Genomic DNA, 12,716 nt, shown 5'->3' on the forward strand with positions numbered 1-12,716 from the left:
TCAGATCAGGATTGTGGTTTACTTATTACAAACGTTCAAGTCTGGGAAGTGGTAAACGGTATATCAACTTGAAAGTCTTCTCAATCTGAACACACGCGTACTAGTAGTAGGTGTTAGTTCCTTCTTCTCAATCTGAACACACGCGTACTAGTAGTAGGTGTTAGTTCCTTCTTCTCAATCTGAACACACGCGTACTAGTAGTAGGTGTTAGTCCCTTCTTCTCAATCTGAACACACGCGTACTAGTAGTAGGTGTTAGTCCCTTCTTCTCAATCTGAACACACGCGTACTAGTAGTAGGTGTTAGTCCCTTCTTCTCAATCTGAACACACGCGTACTAGTAGTAGGTGTTAGTCCCTTCTTCTCAATCTGAACACACGCGTACTAGTAGTAGGTGTTAGTTCCTTCTTCTCAACCTGAACACACGCGTACTAGTAGTAGGTGTTAGTCCCTTCTTCTCAATCTGAACACACACGCGTACTAGTAGTAGGTGTTAGTCCCTTCTTCTCAATCTGAACACACGCGTACTAGTAGTAGGTGTTAGTCCCTTCTTCTCAACCTGAACACACGCGTACTAGTAGTAGGTGTTAGTCCCTTCTTCTCAATCTAAACACACGCGTACTAGTAGTAGGTGTTAGTTCCTTCTTCTCAATCTGAACACACGCGTACTAGTAGTAGGTGTTAGTCCCTTCTTCAAAAGTTGTACTAATTTTACAGATGAACATTTTATTCGCGTTTCTTTTGATGTTTAGTATACATTTTTCCTAGGCTAGGACAACACATACCACGACATTTGGTACACGAGTCGAGAAGCCTTATTAATGTGTACACTACTCGGTGTCCCACAACAGGTCACCCATTCACGTATTGGCGTATTGCAGTGGTTAAACCATCGGCTCTGACCGGTAGGTACTCAGTTCGTATTATTGCACTGATTTATCTCTGACGAACCACCAAATACTAACCGCTTTCCCAGAACAGATTAGGGCCGGATCCAGGGAATACGTTGGAGGAGGAGGAGGTTTAGGTGAAAATGAGCACATGGACTCGTGACTCGTGATTTTCTTTTTAAAGAGGCCCTTGCGTATATTGGGGGAACGGGTTCCTTGGTCTCCAGCCCCCGCTTCTACATCCGTAGATAGGTCACGTGACTGCCAATGGCGACGTGCTTAAAAGTGAAAATGAGCACACCGACGAAAAGGTAGTATACAGTATGTGGCCTCAGATTACAGTTATCTTCCCATTTGGTTGTCCAAAATCCGGAAGTTTCACCGCGCAAGTAGTCTGCTGTTTGACTGTGATTATTTCATGGCAGACAGCTATGAAGTGGCAACTGTTTGACTGAAGTGACAGGGGATAGCATGTAGTTTGTAAACATGTGTAACTTGCTGACATTGAAGACTTGTTTGTGGTAATTCCGGCCCATGCAAAAGTAGTGCTTTTTGTGTAAAATGGGTGTACTCCGGTCTGGTTTAGAGGGTGTGTCTGTTTAAACCAATATGCTGGGAGAAAGAGCTGGACAACAGGGGTTGTCCTTTTCAGGGTATGTGTCCCCCATGCAGGCAAAGGTACATACAAAACCTCACGGGCCTGCTGATATTAATAAAAATGTTATAGCCACTAAGGCTATATAGAAACATATAGCGAAATTAATTGTGGTCTGAGGCCATGTAGCAGGGTCACATGCTGTATGTTAATATCTGTGGCTGTGTGTGCAACTACAATCGAGTCACATGACGCGGCATAGACTGCTTAGCAGTGTCATATTTTAAAGAATATATTATACCGTTAAACCCTTTACACCGTAAAAAAGATGAGTGGAAACTGGGTTTTCAATACACCGTTGCCAAATGAAACTTTAATATGCAGGAATGTAGCTTTTCAAGTGTCAAGCATAACGTTGTTTCTGCCAACTACTGTAATAATAAGGCAAACAAGCGTATGGGGCTGTTTCATTGTGGACCCTTTCAAAGCAAACATCCCTGGATTACCATCACAATGCTTTAACTATTGGAATTCATAGCCCGCGATCCGAGCGAGCTGGTTGTCCACAGGGCCGCATTCCGTGTGTCATAGCCCCATACAAATATTATATTGTGTGGTGCAATATCAATTTGATTCGTGCTCAGCCATTCATTGTAAGCCAGAAGCAGAATGATAGGGTGATTTCCGGCATCAGTGGGACGGGACGTAGATCTTCTATTAACGCGTCACAAGTAAACGAGCGTAGGATCGATTCACGTCAGTGGACCGTTGTGGGTGTTTACCTATTCCAACCTGTTCTCCGTAAATGGTATATCATAGTCCGTTGTAAATGCCGTGATGTCTGTGGTGAAATGCCCCACGAGTGAGGTTTAAAATGTATTACAGTTGCCATGACATATAATGGCTAAAGATTAAATAATATGCTGGGGTTTTAGTTCTATACGTTTTACTGTAATTGAAGCTTACATTAGCAAGCCTTCATTCCACGCGTAATATACCCAACCCGTCTTCACATGACATCGATGAACTCTCGAGTTTTTCTACGACCCAACCAGTGCCCCACGACTGGTACATAAAACTCTGTGGTACATGCTGCCCTATCTATATCTAAAACAAAGATCCATTCATGCTTTTTGGTTGGAGGAGCCTGCGGGGCAGCAACTGATTTCGCTCTCACTCTCGACCAAGTGCCAAAATCACAATGTGTTAGACACCAAATAGCCGCCAATTCAACTGTGTTGGTGAGGTAGTTCTGTCTCATGGTCCATTCCTTGACGTGGTGGGGTAGATTGCATGTCTCAGTGACTCGGATAACTATGCCAGCTGGAGCATCAGCTCCTGGTAGGGTCACCCAAGCTGGACTGGTCAAAGGACAGATACTAGACTAATATGGACAGGACAAACAGAGGACGTGAGTCAAGAAAGACAACTGTCTAGGAGAAGCAAACTCCAAAATCAAAACTGGGCTGGAGAGTCTCAGAATCCTAGTAAGGAACATCTCCTAGGAGAAGGAGAAGGAAGGGGGTGAGGTAATTATATATATATATATATATATATATATTTATATCAGTATAACAAATGGCATCTCACTGGGTCAAAGTTTGGTTTGTACCTAACATTTAATAACATAGTTAATACTACCATTTCGGCCACTGGTGATAAATGGACAGAATTTGTTGTCATAAAAATGTTGTTTTATCTTGGCAGCAAATTGTTATAATTTACTTGGAACTAGTCACAAGGTATCAGCTACTGCTGTTCTTGAAACAAGTACTGGGTGCTACTGATCACAGGATGACAATGTTTGTGTGGAACTCTAAAGTAGTCAATAAATGAATGTTTAACAAACACTCCAGCACGACTAGGGTAGTGAAGGACGCTTAGTGTTGTGTCAGAAATGACCAGCTTAACCCCCTGTGTTTTCTCATTTATTTCAAAGGTGAGGGATCGTAGTGTTTATGTCCATGAGGTGTATGTCGACTGATACGCTGCAGGTAGTAGTTTTAACCACATGTTACTATTGTCGACTATGGGATTTGATTTAAGGGTTTACATCCTAAACAAAACATTCCTTTCCTTTCTCTCCTTAAATTCATATGGAATTTTTATATGGAATTTATTCTTTGTATTTACGATAAAAGATTTACGAAATAAAGTGTAACTGAGTTTTACCCCTCCTTTGTTGGAAGGTCAAGGTTTGTCTCTTTTTTATATATATATATATATATATTCATATTCGGTTTATAAAAACAGTATATAGCGACATCGTGCCGCATGTATTCGTCGTGTGTGGCCGCCTGGATCTGACTAGTCCGTTCCGCGGTTGACGCTGGGACTCAAGTAAATATAATTGTTTTATTAAAAACATTTCACTGTTGCCGTTAAAAAGATTCCGCAGCCTGCGGTTGAAACACGCAGTTGGAATGTGTTTTGTGTTTTATTTAAAATCGTTTATTGTTTGCTGTGAAAACACGCAATAAAAATGTCATTTGTTTTCATCACCTGTCTCACGTTGTCAGAGCGGCGTGGCGAAGTGGAGCAATGTTGACGCTGATTGGTCCGCTGACCACAGCGACCATGCCACCAACCAATCTGAATCAGTTTTGTTTTCGTTTTCCGCGTGGTCGTATATTGTCATTAAAGAAAATCACGAATCAGGTGGGATTATTTTTAAACAGGATATTTTTGTGACTAATTCTTTCCATTCACGATTGCATAGCCTTGGCCTCGTTTTCTTTCAAAACATAATGATCTGAAAATGGTGTCCACAAAATATATATTACCGCGGATTTCAAGCGACAGAAAAGAGAAAGAAAGAGAAGATAGAGGGAAAGAAAGATGGTGTGTGAGAGAGAGAGAGAGAGAGAGAGAGAGAGAGAGAGAGAGAGAGAGAGAGAGAGAGAGAGAGAGAGAGAGAGAGAGGAGGGAGGGAGGGAGAGAGGGAGGGAGGGGTGGACAGAAAGGGGCGGCGGAGGGGAGTAGTTAAATTTAACTTTCGTACTAGATGACGTATTTTGGTCTAGACAAGCTAACACAAATGATACTGTATCTGAGTCACAGACACAATGCGCCATCTTGATAAGGTGTCTACATAAGAAAAATACACACATAGACACACTTCCTGTCGCAACCAGTAGTTTGACTTGTGGAACTATCATTATTATTATTTTTAAAAACCTATGTGTTGACATTCACCAACAATATGAGATGAAGACTATAAACGAAAACAGTCATCAGTTACTGGCCGTCAGATTACGATTATGATGAGAAAGAAGAGAAAAAGAGAAATAAAGAGAGAAAAGAATAAGAGAGACAGGGAAAGTGGGAACGGGGGAATATGGAGAGAAAGAAAGGAGAAAGAAAGAGAAAAATAGACGAGACACACACACACACACACACACACACACACACACACACACACACACAGGGAGTGAGTGAGTGAGTAAGATAGAGAAATGGAGAAGGAATAGAGACTGTGAATGAATGTATGTTTAACGACACCCCATCACGAACAATACATCAGCTACTGGGTGTCAAACTAAGGTAAATGTGCAGGGATTAAGAAAGGAGAGGAAGAAAGAGAGAAAGAGGAGGCACAAGAAGAGAGTATGTGAGTGAGTGAGTGAGTGAGTGAGAAAGAAAGAAAGAGGAGGCACAAGAAGAGAGTATGTGAGTGAGTGAGTGAGAAAGAAAGAGAGAAAGAGGCACAAGAAGAGAGTATGTGAGTGAGCGAGTGAGTGAGAAAGAAAGAAAGAGAGAAAGAGGAGGCACAAGAAGAGAGTATGTGAGTGAGTGAGTGAGTGAGTGAGAAAGAAAGAGAGAAAGAGGAGGCACAAGAAGAGAGTATGTGAGTGAGCGAGTGAGTGAGAAAGAAAGAGAGAAAGAGGAGGCACAAGAAGAGAGTATGTGAGTGAGAAAGAAAGAGAGAAAGAGGAGGCACAAGAAGAGAGTATGTGAGTGAGCGAGTGAGTGAGAAAGAAAGAGAAAGAGGAGGCACAAGAAGAGAGTATGTGAGTGAGCGAGTGAGTGAGAAAGAAAGAGAGAAAGAGGAGGCACAAGAAGAGAGTATGTGAGTGAGTGAGTGAGAAAGAAAGAGAGAAAGAGGAGGCACAAGAAGAGAGTATGTGAGTGAGTGAGTGAGTGAGTGAGTGAGTGAGAAAGAAAGAGAAAAAGACGAGGCACAAGAAGAGAGTATGTGAGCGAGTGAGTGAGTGAGTGAGTGAGAAAGAAAGATGAGGCACAAGAGAGTATGTGAGTGAGTGAGTGAGTGAGTGAGTGAGAAAGAGAGAAAGAGAGTTGAGACAAGCAAAATAAGGAAAAGACAGGGAAAATGTTAACACGTCCGAAATTATTTTATATCAAAGTCATCAAATTTAAACGCTATCATTATTTTTTGTTTTTGCTTATTTTTGTTGTTGTTAATGTCGTTGTTTTGTTAAATTTGCTTTTTTTCAGAGGGATTTGGGTTTTTTTATGGACTGGGGTGGGGGTGGAGGCGGTTGTTTGAAGAATGCCTATGCATTGAGAAGCAGCGCCAGAACGTTGATTTGCTGAAGTAGCGATAATGTGTCACGGATGAGATGTATTCCATATGACTTACCTAGGAGTGTTTACTGAAGCAAGCACGCACACAAAACCACGTTGGTTTTCCCACGAACCCATCATCTCGCGGAATGTTGTGCAATTGAAAGACGACTCGGATGGGAGACATGCTATTATTGCGAGATGAAAACCTCGATCACACAATCAGGCGTGAGTTAGAGGCAGATAATAACAAGGCTGTGTCCGCGAAGCGGCGTCGCGCTAGGTGTCGCCACTATCGATCACCAAAGACGTGTCAATCGACGTTACATTCTCGCCTAGAAGTCTTGTGACGTCATTTACGAATGTAACCTATACACACAACTACATTTTTTAATAAACTCACACAATCTTGTCTCACCATGCTATAATATCATTTACTAATGCGAAATGCAAACAAAATTACATTTCGTATCCCCACGTTACAAAATAATGTACTGATGCAAAATGCAAACGTAAGTACAGCTTTAATAAACTGACAATCTCTTCTCACTATCTTGTAACATGAATTGTAAAATACAAACAACTAGTTTTAATAAGATCTTGTGTTGACATCATCAGGAGTTACCTTCATACAACGTACAAGAAGTTTGTTTTGTTTAACGACACGACTAGAGCACATTGATTTATTAATTGTCGGTTAGTGGATGTCAAACATTTGGTAATTTTGACATACAGTGTTAGAGAGGAAACCCACTACATTTTTTCATTAGTATCAAGGGATCTTTTATATGCACCATTCCACAGACATCATAGCACATACCATGACCTTTGATATACCAGCAGTGGTGCACTGGCACAACGTACACGTGTCTCGCCATTTTTCTATTACGTAATAACATAAACCAGAAAAACAGTTGGTCGCCTTTCGGTTTACAGTGAAGAAAAATACATTTTCTTTTTACTTAGATAACGCGTATCACGAAACGATGTCGAAGGATGAGGCTCGAAAGTAAGAAAATTAAAGTTCATGGTCAGTTATAAACGGATAAATAATCATTAAAATATACCCGGGAATGTAGCTTTAATGCTGCAGTCTTGAGTATATTATTTAAAAGAATAAATCTGCAAAATTAATTTTCTTATTGTCAAAACCATTTTGCAGTACACTCTAAAACAGGACACATAACTATAGAATACTAAACGAGCTTGCCTGTCATACCATTTTTATGAAACGAGTGAACAGTTTTGGTATCTGAGTAATTGTTATGTAATATCTTGCATTGGTGTGTAATAAAATGTATTATGAAACGAGTGAACAGTTTTGGTATCTGATTAATTGTTATGTAATATCTGGCATTGGTGTGTAATAAAATGTATTATGAAACGAGTGAACAGTTGTGGTATCTGAGTAATTGTTATGTAATATCTTGCATTGGTGTGTAATGAAATGCATTATGCATCATCTTTATATTCAGAAGTTGGTCCTTTTCCACCGTTTTAATTTACAATGTATATATTTTTTTAAATACATGATGACAGGTGTATGTTGTATGAAGGTAAGTGACGATAACCACATACACTGATAAACCACTAGTTTATTAAAACTGTAGTTGTGTTTTGTATTGTATATTAGTAAACGACGTTGTCTTTTTATATAATAATGTTTAGGCAAGGCGATCTTCAATACATAAGTATTGTAGGTGACAGAAGGAAAAGAAATGAATGTTGGTTTAATGCCACCCTAGTACAATGTTTTATTCTGGACTATTCAACCAATCTGGGAGTAGCACAGTCGAAAGGGTGTATTGTAATGGGAGTGACACAGTAGGGAGGGTGTATTGTGATGGGAGTGACACAGTAGGGAGGATGTATTGTGATGGGAGTGACACAGTAGGAAGGATGTTTTGTGATAGGAGTGACACAGTATGGAGGGTGTATTGTGATGGGAGTGACACAGTAGGAAGGATGTATTGTGATGGGAGTGACACAGTAGGGAGGGTGTATTGTGATGAGAGTGGCAGTCCTCCTATAGACGAAGTACATGGCAATCTTGTACAGTACACGTCATGATATTGTCCCTTTTGACTGTCTTGTGCATGGATATGATTTGGAATGCGGTAACTGGTTTGTTGTTCAAATTAGTTGAATATCAAATGACAGTTGTGACACTTGTTTTACAGTAGACCTGTTCTACCCCATACCTCGCCGTTTGATATACCAGTCGCGTGAAACAAAACAAAGTTTAACTTTGATATATCAGTCACAAAGGACTGGTTAGAGTGGTAAATAACCATATCAACCAAAAATACATAAAATAAAATAAAATAGTACCTGTTTAATGATACCCCAGCACATTGTTAAATCAGCTGTATTTAAAGTTTTTGACACTTCAGTCAGTGACCGGTAAAGATGTTATTTGGTGCAGTGCTACCCACAGAGTTCTGTCTTTGATATGACATAGTTCGATGTATATTTAACCACTACTTACACGAGCGTTCAACTGATGCTTGTGAAGAAAGACCAGGCGCTGTTTGATGTTAAGAAGTACATGGTACTATATAATTAAACGTTTTGCATCCAAAGAAGTCTTTGATCGGCGATTAGCTGAAGAGCTGGAGTTCACGCCGAACTAAAATAATCAGTAGAACCAGTATTTTAAAATAACATTGCCGCCGATTTTGATTCTTCTTTTTAACATTTTGTTTTTATGTCGAAGACATTTCATCGATTATACAACCGCATGGGCCCCTCGCCCCCAATATATCCATTGGTTATTTAGTTTTTTAGAGTTTTCACAATATAGCAGTTTCCACACACTCATTTTATCGAAAGTCGTGACATATGTCGTCTTTAAAATAACAATCGTAATGCCCATTTTGATAGCACACAAAACTCACCAAAAACAAAGAAACAAACAAAACAATGAAATAATAATTAAATAAAACAAAATAAAACCTAGCATGTTTTTATACGAAATTAATAAATGCTCATTTATGAATAAAGAATAAGCACGAAGGTTATGTCTTAACGATTGGGTTTTGACATTACTTTTGACAAATTAGAGTAAGTTAGCCCCTAAAGTCAACAGTCTAACTACTGAGCCATCAAGGTAAATAGAAGACTGGGAGTTTTTCCCACAGATATATCATCTCTTTCAAAGCCAACAGCCTAACTACTGAGCCATCAAGGTAAGTAGAAGACTGGGAGTTTTTCCCACAGATATATCATCTCTTTCAAAGCCAACAGCCTAACTACTGAGCCATCAAGGTAAGTAGAAGACTGGGAGTTTTTCCCACAGATATATCATCTCTTTCAAAGCCAACAGCCTAACTACTGAGCCATCAAGGTAAGTAGAAGACTGGGAGTTTTTCCCACAGATATATCATCTCTTTCAAAGCCAACAGCCTAACTACTGAGCCATCAAGGTAAGTAGAAGACTGGGAGTTTTTCCCACAGATATATCATCTCTTTCAAAGCCAACAGCCTAACTACTGAGTCATCAAGGTAAGTAGAAGACTGTGAGTTTTTCCCACAGATATATCATCTCTTTCAAAGCCAACAGTTTAACTACTGAGCCATCAGGTAAGTAGAAGACTAGGAGTTTTTCCCACAGATATATCATCTTTTCAAGGTAAGTAGAAGACAAAGCCAACAGCCTAACTACTGAGCCATCAAGGTAAGTAGAAGACTGGGAGTTTTTCCCACAGGTATATCATCTCTTTCAAAGCCAACAGCCTAACTACTGAGCCATCAAGGTAAGTAGAAGACTGGGAGTTTTTCCCACAGATATATCATCTCTTTCAAAGCCAACAGCCTAACTACTGAGCCATCAAGGTAAGTAGAAGACTGGGAGTTTTTCCCACAGGTATATCATAAAGCCAACAGAACTACTGAGCCAGTTTTTTTTCCCACAGGTATATCATCTCTTTCAAAGCCAACAGCCTAACTACTGAACCATCAAGGTAAGTAGAAGACTGGGAGTTTTCCCCACAGATATATCATCTCTTTCAAAGCCAACAGCCTAACTACTGAGTCATCAAGGTAAGTAGAAGACTGGGACTTCTCTTTTTCCCACAGATATATCATATTTTTCAAAGCCAACAGCCTAACTACTAGTCATCAGGGTAAGTAGAAGACTGGGAGTTTTTCCCACTGAGCCATCAAGGTAAGTAGAAGACTGGGAGTTTTTCCCACAGATATATCATCTCTTTCAAAGCCAACAGCCTAACTACTGAGCCATCAAGGTAAGTAGAAGACTGGGAGTTTTCCCCACAGATATATCATCTCTTTCAAAGCCAACAGCCTAACTACTGAGCCATCAAGGTAAGTAGAAGACTGGGAGTTTTTCCCACAGATATATCATCTCTTTCAAAGCCAACAGCCTAACTACTGAGCCATCAAGGTAAGTAGAAGACTAGGAGTTTTTCCCACAGATATATCATCTCTTTCAAAGCCAACAGCCTAACTACTGAGCCATCAAGGTAAGTAGAAGACTGGGAGTTTTTCCCACAGATATATCATCTCTTTCAAAGCCAACAGCCTAACTACTGAGCCATCAAGGTAAGTAGAAGACTGGGAGTTTTTCCCACAGATATATCATCTCTTTCAAAGCCAACAGCCTAACTACTGAGTCATCAAGGTAAGTAGAAGACTGGGAGTTTTTCCCACAGATATATCATCTCTTTCAAAGCCAACAGCCTAACTACTGAGCCATCAAGGTAAGTAGAAGACTGGGAGTTTTTCCCACAGATATATCATCTCTTTCAAAGCCAACAGCCTAACTACTGAGCCATCAAGGTAAGTAGAAGACTAGGAGTTTTTCCCACAGATATATCATCTCTTTCAAAGCCAACAGCCTAACTACTGAGTCATCAAGGTAAGTAGAAGACTAGGAGTTTTTCCCACAGATATATCATCTCTTTCATGCCCACTTTCCTAGGCTAATTCACCAAACGGACAATAGTGCAACTTACATACATGAAATAAACACGTTTATTACCATTCATCTTTTAATGCCTTGGGTTGTTAAATATGATTATATTACCATTTAATGTTTGATATTTGAACACACAAGACTGAGTCTAAAGGAAATTAATTGATCCTAGTTCGTAAAAAAAAATCAGATAAGTGTATTTCACCTGTCCATAAATATCCTATAAGTGTCAATAACAGTAATGTTAAAAGGTGCGCCGACTCTGAAGGATAGCGGTTTATAAAACTGCACTAACAGTGAATAAAGACGTGATTAAGGCCGGTTATTCAACACAAAGGTTCATATATAGAGTGCAATCTTCTAGAACAGTTCTTATTTGGTTCGTAGGTCTCAGGGGCGATATGTCGCAGGATTTATTGGCTGCGACACACACATTACATTTGCTTCATTTCACCCAACTGCCTAGTATATCAAAGCCCGTGGTATGTGTGTGGGAACCAGCGTATTACAAAGCGAAAGTGATCATTATTTCTTATTTTATTAATCATTTATGACTTAGTTATTCATAGGAATGTTTTTTATAATATTTATCATTTGTAGGCTTACCTTGCATTTTGATTTTTTTTATGCACTGGGGAACAAAATGAATATTTGTTCAACAACACATCAATATGTTTTAAATTACAGCTGTTTTGCGTTGAGCATGTGGGTATCTTAGTTTAAACAATATTTATTGCCGTCAAAATGCGGTTTGGGATTGGCCAACAGGCAAGAGCCTATGTGGATATCTTGACATAGTCTAGATAATGAGAGAAAGCCCGCAGCCGCCACGTAGGCTACTCACACCGAATAGCAGCAAGGGATCTTTTATAGCCGTGGTATGTCAAAACCTGCATGTTTAAAAGATTAACCACCTGGTTTAGGTCGACACCCACTAGCCCGTATTTTCTGTACGTTTGTTTTGTGCTGGGGTGTCATTTAACATTCGTTCCTTCATTCTTTCATTCTTTTCATTCGATTAAGTATATCAGTTACCATATTTTAGATATGTAATATCCATCATTTAAAATGTTCTGACATAGCGACACAGATTAGTTTTTTGGTTCTATACGCCATAAATCGTTATAACGCGTCACAACATGATAGCGCACCTTTATTAAGGTAAAACGTATGGAAATCGCGATAATTGGATGAGCAGCCGAACTGTGACTCGAATGTCCGTGCAAACGACTTGAGTTGAGTGAGGTCTCCATTGAGCTGCAATCAGCTGGCTCGGAAAGATCACCGAGCAATGTACAATTCGCTGTGATAACATTCAGACGAATTATCTCTTGTGATAGGAAATCAAACGTGGCACACGACACCGATATCTCGACTCGATAACGCCACACAGCCACACACCACCTGTGCCTCTAGTGGGCGAGTCCTACTTACAGTTACCAACGTACTGGGGAACTGGGAAACTCTATTAACGTACCCCTATCCACGAAGGTTCAGGCACGCCCACTGCGGATTTAGCCTCTGACTTCGCCAGTGACTAACTCCGGAGCAGGGGGAGGGGGGGGGGGGGGGGTAAGTTTGAGGTGGGCAGAATTTGGAAAATAGCCAGTTAGTAGAGTCCAGCGGGAACGCGGACCAAATAGCAGACATCAAGTGGGGCCGAGCTGTGATTGGCTGAATTTCGATTCCTTGGGAAACTTGTCAAAAGTCTAAGTCTGCATTTTGAATCCAGCGAAAGCGCGGACCAAATCGTAGCACCAAGTGGGGCCAAGCTGT

Source organism: Gigantopelta aegis, chromosome 8 (genome assembly GCF_016097555.1).
Source record: "Gigantopelta aegis isolate Gae_Host chromosome 8, Gae_host_genome, whole genome shotgun sequence".
NCBI lineage: Eukaryota > Metazoa > Mollusca > Gastropoda > Neomphalida > Peltospiridae > Gigantopelta > Gigantopelta aegis.